The sequence below is a fragment of the Dermacentor andersoni genome, chromosome 6 (assembly GCF_023375885.2).
Source record: "Dermacentor andersoni chromosome 6, qqDerAnde1_hic_scaffold, whole genome shotgun sequence".
NCBI lineage: Eukaryota > Metazoa > Arthropoda > Arachnida > Ixodida > Ixodidae > Dermacentor > Dermacentor andersoni.
Window position 1 is genome coordinate 5,716,134 of NC_092819.1, and position 12,577 is coordinate 5,728,710.

General features: G+C 46.0%; 1 protein-coding gene across 5 annotated transcripts in view; it reads right to left on the reverse strand.

Moving 5' to 3' along the window:
- LOC126521650 (NADPH azoreductase-like) overlaps positions 1-12,577 on the reverse strand; it is a 148,892-nt gene that overhangs the window by 62,503 nt on the left and 73,812 nt on the right. Inside the window, exon 1 of one of the 5 annotated variants that reach the window (XM_055065768.2) lies at positions 11,492-11,516. The exons of the other annotated variants lie outside the window; for them this stretch is intronic. The gene's annotated coding sequence lies outside the window, so the exon portion shown is untranslated. Of the gene's footprint in view, positions 1-11,491; positions 11,517-12,577 lie in introns of those variants that run through there. 5 annotated transcript variants of the gene reach the window in all.

Genomic DNA, 12,577 nt, shown 5'->3' on the forward strand with positions numbered 1-12,577 from the left:
ATTCGAGTGCTGATTGCCGTGCTATCGTTTGCTAACGAAGCTTTCCCTCAAGTCTAAATATTTTAAGGCAGTTTGTCGTGTGCGTATCGTGGCTACGCACGCTTATATCGCATTCCGTTTCTCTACCACGGCTGCGCTTTAAAACCACGGCGCTGCAGTTTTTGCTTTTCTTTTCTTTCTTCTTCTCCGCCCTTAAACTGGCTCTCTCAACTACTACACGCAGAGACAAAGAAACAGCGCGCGCATTAGATCCCATAGATGAGATGAATATTTACAATTAGTATTAGGGTTATAATTATATTGGAGTGCTGATTGCCGTGCTATCGTTTGCTAACGAAGCTTTCCCTCAAGTCTAAATATTTTAAGGCAGTTTGTCGTGTGCGTATCCTGGCTACGCACGCTTATATCGCATTCCGTTTCTCTACCACGGGTGCGCTTTAAAACCACGGCGCTGCAGTTTTTGCTTTTCTCTTCTTTCTTCTTCTCCGCCCTTAAACTGGCTCTCTTAACTGTACTACACGCAGAGACAAAGAAACAGCGCGCGAATGCGATCCCATAGATGAGATGAATATATATATATATATATATATATATATATATATATATATATATATATATATATATATATATATATATATATATATATATATATATATATATAGAAAACTATCAGTCATAGCTCTCGTAGTATAGCCCTCTGGGCCGTTTCCTTTTTTTTTCGAAAGTAGTCCTCTTAGGGTTATTATAATTACACGAAGGTACTTCGCCCTCATCAGCAGCAGTCCTTGGTATAGTTATTCTGGCGGCTAGCTTCCCACGCTATGCGTGCCGCCATCGCACCTGGTTAAGCTTTTCCTAGACGCTAGAGCTATGCGTTGTCCGCGCAACCTTGAGCGATCGGAAAGCACGTTTCCCCCTCTTGGCCGGCGGAGAAGGGATGCTTCGTTCCGGCCGCGAAGCTCTCCACATCTCTGTAAGGTGCCTTGTGGATGTCTCGCGCTGAAGATGCCCTCTCGGTGAGCGCATATTTCACCCCTCATCTTTTAAGAGGTTCAATACATACGAGCATTTGTCTAGCAAACCAGATTTTTTTTCAAGGGAATTTTCCACGTCTCAGTAATTTCTCTCGTCGTATTCGAGTGCTGATTGCCGTGTTATAGTTTGTTAACGAAGCTTTCCCTCAAGTCTAAATATTTTAAGGCAGTTTTCCTAGCCTCTAAAGCCGCTCGAGTTCGCTCTTCTCCTTGAGCGGCCATTTTTCCTAGAAAGTATGCCTTCCAACTACTCTGCCCTTAAACTGGCTCTCTCAACTACTACACGCAGAGACAAAGAAACAGCGCGCGCATTAGATCCCATAGATGAGATGAATATTTACAATTAGTATTAGGGTTATAATTATATTCGAGTGCTGATTGCCGTGCTATCGTTTGCTAACGAAGCTTTCCCTCAAGTCTAAATATTTTAAGGCAGTTTGTCGTGTGCGTATCGTGGCTACGCACGCTTATATCGCATTCCGTTTCTCTACCACGGCTGCGCTTTAAAACCACGGCGCTGCAGTTTTTGCTTTTCTTTTCTTTCTTCTTCTCCGCCCTTAAACTGGCTCTCTCAACTACTACACGCAGAGACAAAGAAACAGCGCGCGCATTAGATCCCATAGATGAGATGAATATTTACAATTAGTATTAGGGTTATAATTATATTCGAGTGCTGATTGCCGTGCTATCGTTTGCTAACGAAGCTTTCCCTCAAGTCTAAATATTTTAAGGCAGTTTGTCGTGTGCGTATCATGGCTACGCACGCTTATATCGCATTCCGTTTCTCTACCACGGGTGCGCTTTAAAACCACGGCGCTGCAGTTTTTGCTTTTCTCTTCTTTCTTCTTCTCCGCCCTTAAACTGGCTCTCTTAACTGTACTACACGCAGAGACAAAGAAACAGCGCGCGAATGCGATCCCATAGATGAGATGAATATATATATATATATATATATATATATATATATATATATATATATATATATATATATATATATATATAGAAAACTATCAGTCATAGCTCTCGTAGTATAGCCCTCTGGGCCGTTTCCTTTTTTTTCGAAAGTAGTCCTATTAGGGTTATTATAATTACACGAAGGTACTTCGCCCTCATCAGCAGCAGTCCTTGGTATAGTTATTCTGGCGGCTAGCTTCCCACGCTATGCGTGCCGCCATCGCACCTGGTTAAGCTTTTCCTAGACGCTAGAGCTATGCGTTGCCCGCGCAACCTTGAGCGATCGGAAAGCACGTTTCCCCCTCTTGGCCGGCGGAGAAGGGATGCTTCGTTCCGGCCGCGAAGCTCTCCACATCTCTGTAAGGTGCCTTGTGGATGTCTCGCGCTGAAGATGCCCTCTCGGTGAGCGCATATTTCACCCCTCATCTTTTAAGAGGTTCAATACATACGAGCATTTGTCTAGCAAACCAGATTTTTTTTCAAGGGAATTTTCCACGTCTCAGTAATTTCTCTCGTCGTATTCGAGTGCTGATTGCCGTGTTATAGTTTGTTAACGAAGCTTTCCCTCAAGTCTAAATATTTTAAGGCAGTTTTCCTAGCCTCTAAAGCCGCTCGAGTTCGCTCTTCTCCTTGAGCGGCCATTTTTCCTAGAAAGTATGCCTTCCAACTACTCTGCCCTTAAACTGGCTCTCTCAACTACTACACGCAGAGACAAAGAAACAGCGCGCGCATTAGATCCCATAGATGAGATGAATATTTACAATTAGTATTAGGGTTATAATTATATTCGAGTGCTGATTGCCGTGCTATCGTTTGCTAACGAAGCTTTCCCTCAAGTCTAAATATTTTAAGGCAGTTTGTCGTGTGCGTATCGTGGCTACGCACGCTTATATCGCATTCCGTTTCTCTACCACGGCTGCGCTTTAAAACCACGGCGCTGCAGTTTTTGCTTTTCTTTTCTTTCTTCTTCTCCGCCCTTAAACTGGCTCTCTCAACTACTACACGCAGAGACAAAGAAACAGCGCGCGCATTAGATCCCATAGATGAGATGAATATTTACAATTAGTATTAGGGTTATAATTATATTCGAGTGCTGATTGCCGTGCTATCGTTTGCTAACGAAGCTTTCCCTCAAGTCTAAATATTTTAAGGCAGTTTGTCGTGTGCGTATCATGGCTACGCACGCTTATATCGCATTCCGTTTCTCTACCACGGGTGCGCTTTAAAACCACGGCGCTGCAGTTTTTGCTTTTCTCTTCTTTCTTCTTCTCCGCCCTTAAACTGGCTCTCTTAACTGTACTACACGCAGAGACAAAGAAACAGCGCGCGAATGCGATCCCATAGATGAGATGAATATATATATATATATATATATATATATATATATATATATATAGAAAACTATCAGTCATAGCTCTCGTAGTATAGCCCTCTGGGCCGTTTCCTTTTTTTTCGAAAGTAGTCCTATTAGGGTTATTATAATTACACGAAGGTACTTCGCCCTCATCAGCAGCAGTCCTTGGTATAGTTATTCTGGCGGCTAGCTTCCCACGCTATGCGTGCCGCCATCGCACCTGGTTAAGCTTTTCCTAGACGCTAGAGCTATGCGTTGCCCGCGCAACCTTGAGCGATCGGAAAGCACGTTTCCCCCTCTTGGCCGGCGGAGAAGGGATGCTTCGTTCCGGCCGCGAAGCTCTCCACATCTCTGTAAGGTGCCTTGTGGATGTCTCGCGCTGAAGATGCCCTCTCGGTGAGCGCATATTTCACCCCTCATCTTTTAAGAGGTTCAATACATACGAGCATTTGTCTAGCAAACCAGATTTTTTTTCAAGGGAATTTTCCACGTCTCAGTAATTTCTCTCGTCGTATTCGAGTGCTGATTGCCGTGTTATAGTTTGTTAACGAAGCTTTCCCTCAAGTCTAAATATTTTAAGGCAGTTTTCCTAGCCTCTAAAGCCGCTCGAGTTCGCTCTTCTCCTTGAGCGGCCATTTTTCCTAGAAAGTATGCCTTCCAACTACTCTGCCCTTAAACTGGCTCTCTCAACTACTACACGCAGAGACAAAGAAACAGCGCGCGCATTAGATCCCATAGATGAGATGAATATTTACAATTAGTATTAGGGTTATAATTATATTCGAGTGCTGATTGCCGTGCTATCGTTTGCTAACGAAGCTTTCCCTCAAGTCTAAATATTTTAAGGCAGTTTGTCGTGTGCGTATCGTGGCTACGCACGCTTATATCGCATTCCGTTTCTCTACCACGGCTGCGCTTTAAAACCACGGCGCTGCAGTTTTTGCTTTTCTTTTCTTTCTTCTTCTCCGCCCTTAAACTGGCTCTCTCAACTACTACACGCAGAGACAAAGAAACAGCGCGCGCATTAGATCCCATAGATGAGATGAATATTTACAATTAGTATTAGGGTTATAATTATATTCGAGTGCTGATTGCCGTGCTATCGTTTGCTAACGAAGCTTTCCCTCAAGTCTAAATATTTTAAGGCAGTTTGTCGTGTGCGTATCATGGCTACGCACGCTTATATCGCATTCCGTTTCTCTACCACGGGTGCGCTTTAAAACCACGGCGCTGCAGTTTTTGCTTTTCTCTTCTTTCTTCTTCTCCGCCCTTAAACTGGCTCTCTTAACTGTACTACACGCAGAGACAAAGAAACAGCGCGCGAATGCGATCCCATAGATGAGATGAATATATATATATATATATATATATATATATATATATATATAGAAAACTATCAGTCATAGCTCTCGTAGTATAGCCCTCTGGGCCGTTTCCTTTTTTTTCGAAAGTAGTCCTATTAGGGTTATTATAATTACACGAAGGTAATTTTTTTTTTTTAAACCGACTATCGCGGACAACATGAGTCTCTTTCCACGTAAGTGTGAGGCTCGGAGGAGGAGCTGTGGCGCTTGAAAGTAGCCTGGGGCCTGACGAACCAACCGACTGAGCTATCTTTCCGGGCAACATCGAAGGGTCACGAGTTCAAATCACCTGTTATGTTCCGTTTTTTTTTTTTTTTTTTTTTTTTTCCGCCCCTTTTTCTTTCTTTTTTTCTTTCTTTTAATGTCTTTTCCTTTATTTTATCACTGTACGGGAACTCTCCTAAAAAAAAAAAAAAAAAAAAAAGAATAGATATATATCTTCAAATATGTAAGGCCTCACATGTGCAGGTCATAAATACGAGGTTCTCTAGCCGAGTGCCATCCATGCGGTATAACCGAGCTCAGATTGGTCCACCTTGACTGACCAAGTAGGGCACCACTGTAGGTTAAATGAGGCGTACAACTCCTGCGGGACCCGCCGTGGTTGCTCAGTGGTTATGGTGTTAGACTGCTGAGCACGAGGTCGCGGGATCGGACCCCGACCACGGCGGCCGCATTTCGATGGGGGCGAAATGCGAAAACACCCGTGTACTTAGAATTAAGTGCACGTTAAAGAACCCCAGGTGGTCGAAATTTTCGGAGTCCTCCACTACGGCGTGCATAATCAGAAAGTGGTTTTGTCACGTAAAACCCCATAAATTAATTTTTAATTTAACTCTTACGGGGACGGTAGAGTATCCGTCTCCAGTGCAAGAGGACCGTGATTCAAATCCCGGTGCCGCGCTATTCTCCACCGGAAAATACAAAAAAAAAAAAAACCGTGTGTTGAGAAAATTGCACAAACAGGCCTGGAGTGCGGCCTGATCCCGGTGACCAGAACCGGTGACGCACTCTCTCACCAGAGCAGGATTGGCCACCCTGGTGCAGTACTTGGCCACAACCTCCTATATGGATACAACAATCGAACCCCGGCCCTCAGTCCCCAGCAGCCGCGAAGCAACTGACCACGGCGGCGGTCAGATCTGTGACGCTGCAGAGGGTGCTAAGAATACCTGGCTCCGGACAGGCCGCCATTGGAATCTGAACCTGGCAACGTTTAACGTTAGAACGCTATCTAGTGAGGCGAGTCTAGCAGTGTTATTGGAGGAATTAGAGGGTAGTAAATGGGATATAATAGGACTCAGTGAGGTTAGGAGGACAAAAGAAGCATATACAGTGCTAAAAAGCGGGCATGTACTGTGTTACCGGGGCTTAGCGGAGAGACGAGAACTAGGAGTCGGATTCCTGATTAATAAGGAAATAGCTGGTAACATACAGGAATTCTATAGCATTAACGAGAGGGTGGCATGTCTTGTTGTGAAACTTAATAAGAGGTGCAAAATGAAGGTTGTACAGGTCTACGCTCCTACATCTAGTCATGATGACCAGGAAGTCGAAAGCTTTTATGAAGACGTAGAATCGGCGATGGGTAAAGTCAAAACAAAATACACTATACTGATGGGCGACTTCAATGCCAGGGTAGGCAAGAAGCAGGCTGGAGACAAGTCAGTGGGGGAATATGGCATAGGCTCTAGGAATAGCAGAGGAGAATTATTAGTAGAGTTTGCAGAACAGAATAATATGCGTATAATGAATACCTTTTTCCGCAAGCGGGTTAGCCGAAAGTGGACGTGGAGGAGCCCGAATGGTGAGACTAGAAATGAAATCGACTTCATACTCTGCGCGAACCCTGGCATCATTCAAGATGTAGACGTGCTCGGCAAGGTACGCTGCAGTGACCACAGGATGGTAAGAACTCGAATTAGCCTAGACTTGAGGAGGGAACGAAAGAAACTGGTACACAAGAAGCCAATCAATGAGTTAGCGGTAAGAGGGAAACTAGAGGAATTCCGGATCAAACTACAGAACAGGTATTCGGCTTTAACTCAGGAAGAGGACCTTAGTGTTGAAGCAATGAACGACAATCTCATGGGCATCATCAAGGAGTGCGCAATAGAAGTCGGTGGTAACGCCGTTAGACAGGAAACCAGTAAGCTATCGCAGGAGACGAAAGATCTGATCAAGAAACGCCAATGTATGAAAGCCTCTAATCCTACAGCTAGAATAGAACTGGCAGAACTTTCTAAGTTAATCAACAAGCGTAAGACAGCGGACATCAGGAACTATAATATGGATAGAATTGAACAGGCTCTCAGGAAAGGAGGAAGCCTAAAAACAGTGAAGAAGAAACTAGGAATAGGCAAGAATCAGATGTGTGCGTTAAGAGACAAAGCCGGCAATATCGTTACTAATATGGACGAGATAGTTCAAGTGGCTGAGGAGTTCTATAGAGATTTATACAGTACCAGTGGCACCCACGACGATAGTGGAAGAGAGAATAGCCTAGAGGAATTCGAAATCCCACAGGTAACGCCAGAAGAAGTGAAGAAAGCCTTAGGAGCTATGCAAAGGGGGAAGGCAGCTGGGGAGGATCAGGTAACAGCAGATTTGTTGAAGGATGGTGGTCAGATTGTTCTAGAGAAACTGGCCACCCTGTATACGCAATGCCTCATAACCTCGAGCGTACCGGAATCTTGGAAGAACGCTAACATAATCCTAATCCATAAGAAAGGGGACGCCAAAGACTTGAAAAATTATAGACCGATCAGCTTACTGTCCGTTGCCTACAAAGTATTTACTAAGGTAATCGCAAATAGAATCAGGAACACCTTAGACTTCTGTCAACCAAAGGACCAGGCAGGATTCCGTAAAGGCTACTCAACAATAGACCATATTCACACTATCAATCAAGTGATAGAGAAATGTGCAGAATATAACCAACCCTTATATATAGCTTTCATTGATTACGAGAAAGCGTTTGATTCAGTCGAAACCTCAGCAGTCATGGAGGCATTACGGAATCAGGGTGTAGATGAGCCATATGTAAAAATACTGGAAGATATCTATAGCGGCTCCACAGCCACCGTACTCCTCCACAAAGAAAGCAACAAAATCCCTATAAAGAAAGGCGTCAGACAGGGAGATACGATATCTCCAATGCTATTCACAGCATGTTTACAAGAGGTATTCAGAGGCCTGGAGTGGGAAGAATTGGGGATAAAAGTTGATGGAGAATACCTTAGCAACTTGCGATTCGCTGATGATATTGCCTTGCTTAGTAACTCAGGAGACCAATTGCAATGCATGCTCACTGACCTAGAGAGACAAAGCAGAAGGGTGGGTCTGAAAATTAATCTGCAGAAAACTAAAGTACTGTTTAACAGTCTCGGAAGAGAACAGCAGTTTACGATAGGTAGCGAAACACTGGAAGTGGTAAGGGAATACATCTACTTAGGGCAGGTAGTGACCACGGATCCGGATCATGAGACTGAAATAACCAGAAGAATAAGAATGGGTTGGGGTGCGTTTGGCAGGCATTCTCAAATCATGAACAGTAGGTTGCCACTATCCCTCAAAAGGAAAGTGTACAACAGCTGTGTGTTACCAGTACTCACATATGGGGCAGAAACCTGGAGGCTTACGAAAAGGGTTCTGCTGAAATTGAGAACGACGCAACGAGCTATGGAAAGAAGAATGATGGGTGTAACGTTAAGGGATAAGAAAAGAGCAGATTGGGTGAGGCAACAAACGCGGGTAAACGACATCTTAGTTGAAATCAAGAAAAAGAAATGGGCATGGGCCGGACATGTAGTGAGGAGGGAAGATAACCGATGGTCACTAAGAGCTACGGACTGGATTCCAAGAGAAGGGAAGCGTAGCAGGGGGCGGCAGAAAGTTAGGTGGGCAGATGACATTAAGACGTTTGCAGGGACAACATGGCCACAATTAGTACATGACCGGGGCAGTTGGAGAAGTATGGGAGAGGCCTTTGCCCTGCAGTGGGCGTAACTAGGCTGATGATGATGATGATGATGATGATGATGCTAGCCTTAATTGGATGAAGGTCGTTTTGGGGAATAGAATGAACGATTAATTGCTCGGTATATACGATTGCAGGCCGAAATTCGCTTGCAGGAAGATATGCAATTCGGTAAATCATGGAAAATCATTAATGAGCATTGGAAAAAGTACGGGTCTGAGAACACTGTCCTGTGGTACCCGATGTTACATTGCTAAAGGCCAGATAAAGATTGTTTACTGCCTCTAATTGCTGTTACTTAGTAAAAAAAAAACAATAAATTGCGGATCCCACGCACTGAGGGGTTCTATGTAAGCGAAGCTTTCTGTGCTGTTTGCTTTGACTGACGATAGTTAGTGGTGATGTTGACAACGAATGTTTAATTTCATCAACGTTTAGTCCAACACGAGAGTGGCGAGTTGACGTTAGACGTTACCTTGCGTGCACCACTGCTGTTTGTCAGCGTAGTACTAGAGCACACAATGGGGGGGGGGAGGGGGGGGGGGTTGCTTGAGGCGTTGTTGTGCGTCATACTTCATAACCTCTGAGAGGTTTGATCATATTCATTGCTAGCATGGTACATCACATCGTGGCAGAAGTGTTAAACTTTAATTGAATCATGTGGCTGTACGTGCTAAAACCACAATTGGATTATGAGGCACGCCGTAGTGGCGGACTCCGGATTAAATTTGACACCATGGTGTTACTTAACGTGTCCCTAAATCTAAGTGCACGAGCGTTCTTGTTTTCTTTGTTGTTTATTTCTTTAGCCCCCCGTCGAAATGCGGCTGCCGCAGTCGGTACTAAATCAACGACCTCGAGCAATGCCAACGCCGCAAGGCTGTTTTTACTCGTTTCGCGACTGTCCTGCCGTTTCTCTGCCTCCCGACCCCCCTCCTCCATACATTCTATCTAGCTTCCCTCTGGACTTGCACGCTAGTAGAAAGGTAAGCTCTGCAATTTCTGCAATGCTCTTGCGGGGGGTCACGGATAATCACACCTGTCAAGAGGCTAATGTGGCGATGCGCAGGGAGCTCCAGAGGGCGTTTTGCACGTTCGACGTGGTGCACAGCCTCAAACTAATTTCTCGCGTCGCCTTTCCTCTATGCCGCGCCCCGAACCACCCCCCGACGCGCTGTGCCAGATAGCAGCAGCAGTGGGAAAATCGAAGAAAGAGGCAAATAAAGCTTCGTTTTAAAAGGTATGGAGCCAGGACAATCTAATTTTAGTGACGATAATTTCAGTATCAATTTCTACGGTAGTCTAAACGCTAATGTGATGGAAAAATTGGCTTGGTGAAAACATCGACATGTTTTGTACACTCAACGTCAACATTTGACGTCTATTTTCGCTTTTTTACCATGCCGGTAGCGTTTGTTTGCAACTAGCATTAATATCGTGTACATTAGTATATTGACTTCCTGTAATCTTTCTAATCATCACAATAAAACTGATTCTGAACGAACGGAAGATGTCCTTCAGGTTGGGGAACCCGACCAGCTCGCGCAGCCTCTATCTGGCTCGGGAGAAGAGCCTCTTCGCAACAATGCGCTCGCATCTGTGGAAGCGACGGAATGTCGTCACACCTTCAAGAGAAAGCTACGTACGGCATCGCCAATTTGGTTTGCCAACAAAAATGCGAGAAAAAAAGAAATACAATAATCCACGATAGCTTACGGCCGGGCCAACCAAAACAACAGGCGATCCTGAATCAAAATACTTTGAACTTGTGGCGCTGGATCAACAGGATGAAAAAAAAAGAGAAACCGTATCAACGCCCACTAATAGCAGTGAAAGTCCAGACAATCTTGGAGACAGGTCATTGTGAAATTGGCGAACATACTTTCGGTCCCCCGCCATCGTACACGGCAAAGGAAGATCGGGTGGCGTCGTTTCAGAGGTGGACCCAAAGAACCCTGGCCTCGGATATGTTCTTACATCATCATATTGGAAGATCTTTTTTTTATTTATTGGACTCTCACGAAGTATCCGTGCTCGAGTGCAGTACAGAAATGAATGAAGGTACCGATAAGCCCTATATAAACGAACGTGAGCTCGAGGTGCTTGAAACTATGGTGACGCCGGTGCAGATTTCTCTCACGACGCAGCGACTATACGCGTACACTGGCCACGAGACAGGCGCCAAACGCAGAGTAACCCTTCAATGTGCGTGGATGACTTGCAGTCCCACATCACCGTGCCTGCCTGCAGCCAAGCGGATGCACTGCAGTCTCACACTGTGGGCAACATCCCCTTTGTGCAGCTGGACAAGAAAGAACGACGGCGTGAAAACTGCTTGGTTCAACGTGCGCGATTACACCTGGCCTCATGTAGCGACACTTGAACCGAGAAATGTGGGCGCGTTTTTTGCGCCCGTCCGTGAGCTGCAGACGTTGGTCTCGTCTCGTGCACCCAACCACAGCCACTCCGAACGACTTGATTTGGGGTTTTTTACATGATCCGAAATGGAGATCCCCACCAGCAAACGCGACTCTGGCTTCGACTTGCGCCGACTACCGCATGCTGATATCGTATTATATGCGCCCTTGGACCATCGACGTCCTTCATCTCGCTTTCCTCCTCGCTCAGTTGCCGACTAAAGCGCGTGCTTGCTCGGGCCGACTTTTCCGCCTTCCTACGGTTGCCGCTATCTATTACGCCGTAACAGAAGAGGCTGCGTGCTCTAGAAAGTTTCGTGACGGTTCGCGGATTCGCCACGCGAGAACGTCGCCGGGACGACGATGCCCGAGCGCGCCTCGACACGTACCTCTTCGTCCCGTCGGTGGCGTCCGACGCGTGACGCGGCGGCGGCAGCACTGCGGCCGCCGCTGCTCGGCGCATCGATCGTGCTCGCACGCGCCGCAGCTCGGTGGGAGGAACGCGCCGGCACCTAAATGATCCGCAAGGATGTACAACAAGCAGACTCTCGTCATCAGCGGTCGGTGGCAAGGGCGTCCGTTGGTCTGCGACGTCGAATTTGAATCGGTGTCCGGCTCGGTTACCAAGCGCGCACTGAAACAGGCGCCCTTGCCTTCCTTACGGTTAGTGTCGTGAAAAAAAAATAAAGAAACAGTGACTGCTTCTTCTTTTTATTGTTTCTTTTTTCAAAGTCGCCAACTAAATGTGCGAGCTATACACGGAAGCCGCTATGCACTGTCCCACACTGTCATAAACTGACGAGGAAACATGATGGCGCCTCGGGAGGATGCCGTCATCGCTGTCCTCTGCCGAGAGACACACCCCGGCCCGAAGCAGACGGCCGTCTCCTTTCCGTCAACAGATGGTCTCGATACTGTTTCAAATTACAGTTACAAGTGATAATCTAGAAAAAAAAAACACGAAATTCACGGCATCCCACCTATCGAAACTCGCCCCACGCGTCGCTCGGTTCGATGACGTTGTTCGTGGCTTTGAACGAAACCGAAACAAGCTGATTATATGTGGTGTTCAAATCCACGCTCCAGCGGCGGCTCTTTGTGAAAATCGGAAGCGCATCTGGAAATAAACCATGCTTTTGCTGACTGCCTGCGCCGGAATCTATTTGGGAGCCGGAAACACGTCATAGACGGCACCTTAAAAAAATTACGGGGCTTTACGGGCCAAAGCCACTTTCTGATTATGAGGCGCGCCATAGTGGAGGACTTCGGAAATTTCGACCACCTGGGGTTCTTTCACGTGCACCTAAATCTAAGCACACGGGTGTTTTCGCATTTCGCCCCCATCTAAATGCGGCCGCCGTGGCCGGGATTCGATCCCGCGGCCTCTTGCTAAGCAGCCTAACACCATAGCCAACAGACAGCACCTATATCGCAACTTTGAGCATTTAATTATGTGTAGTTACAGAAAGCCTACA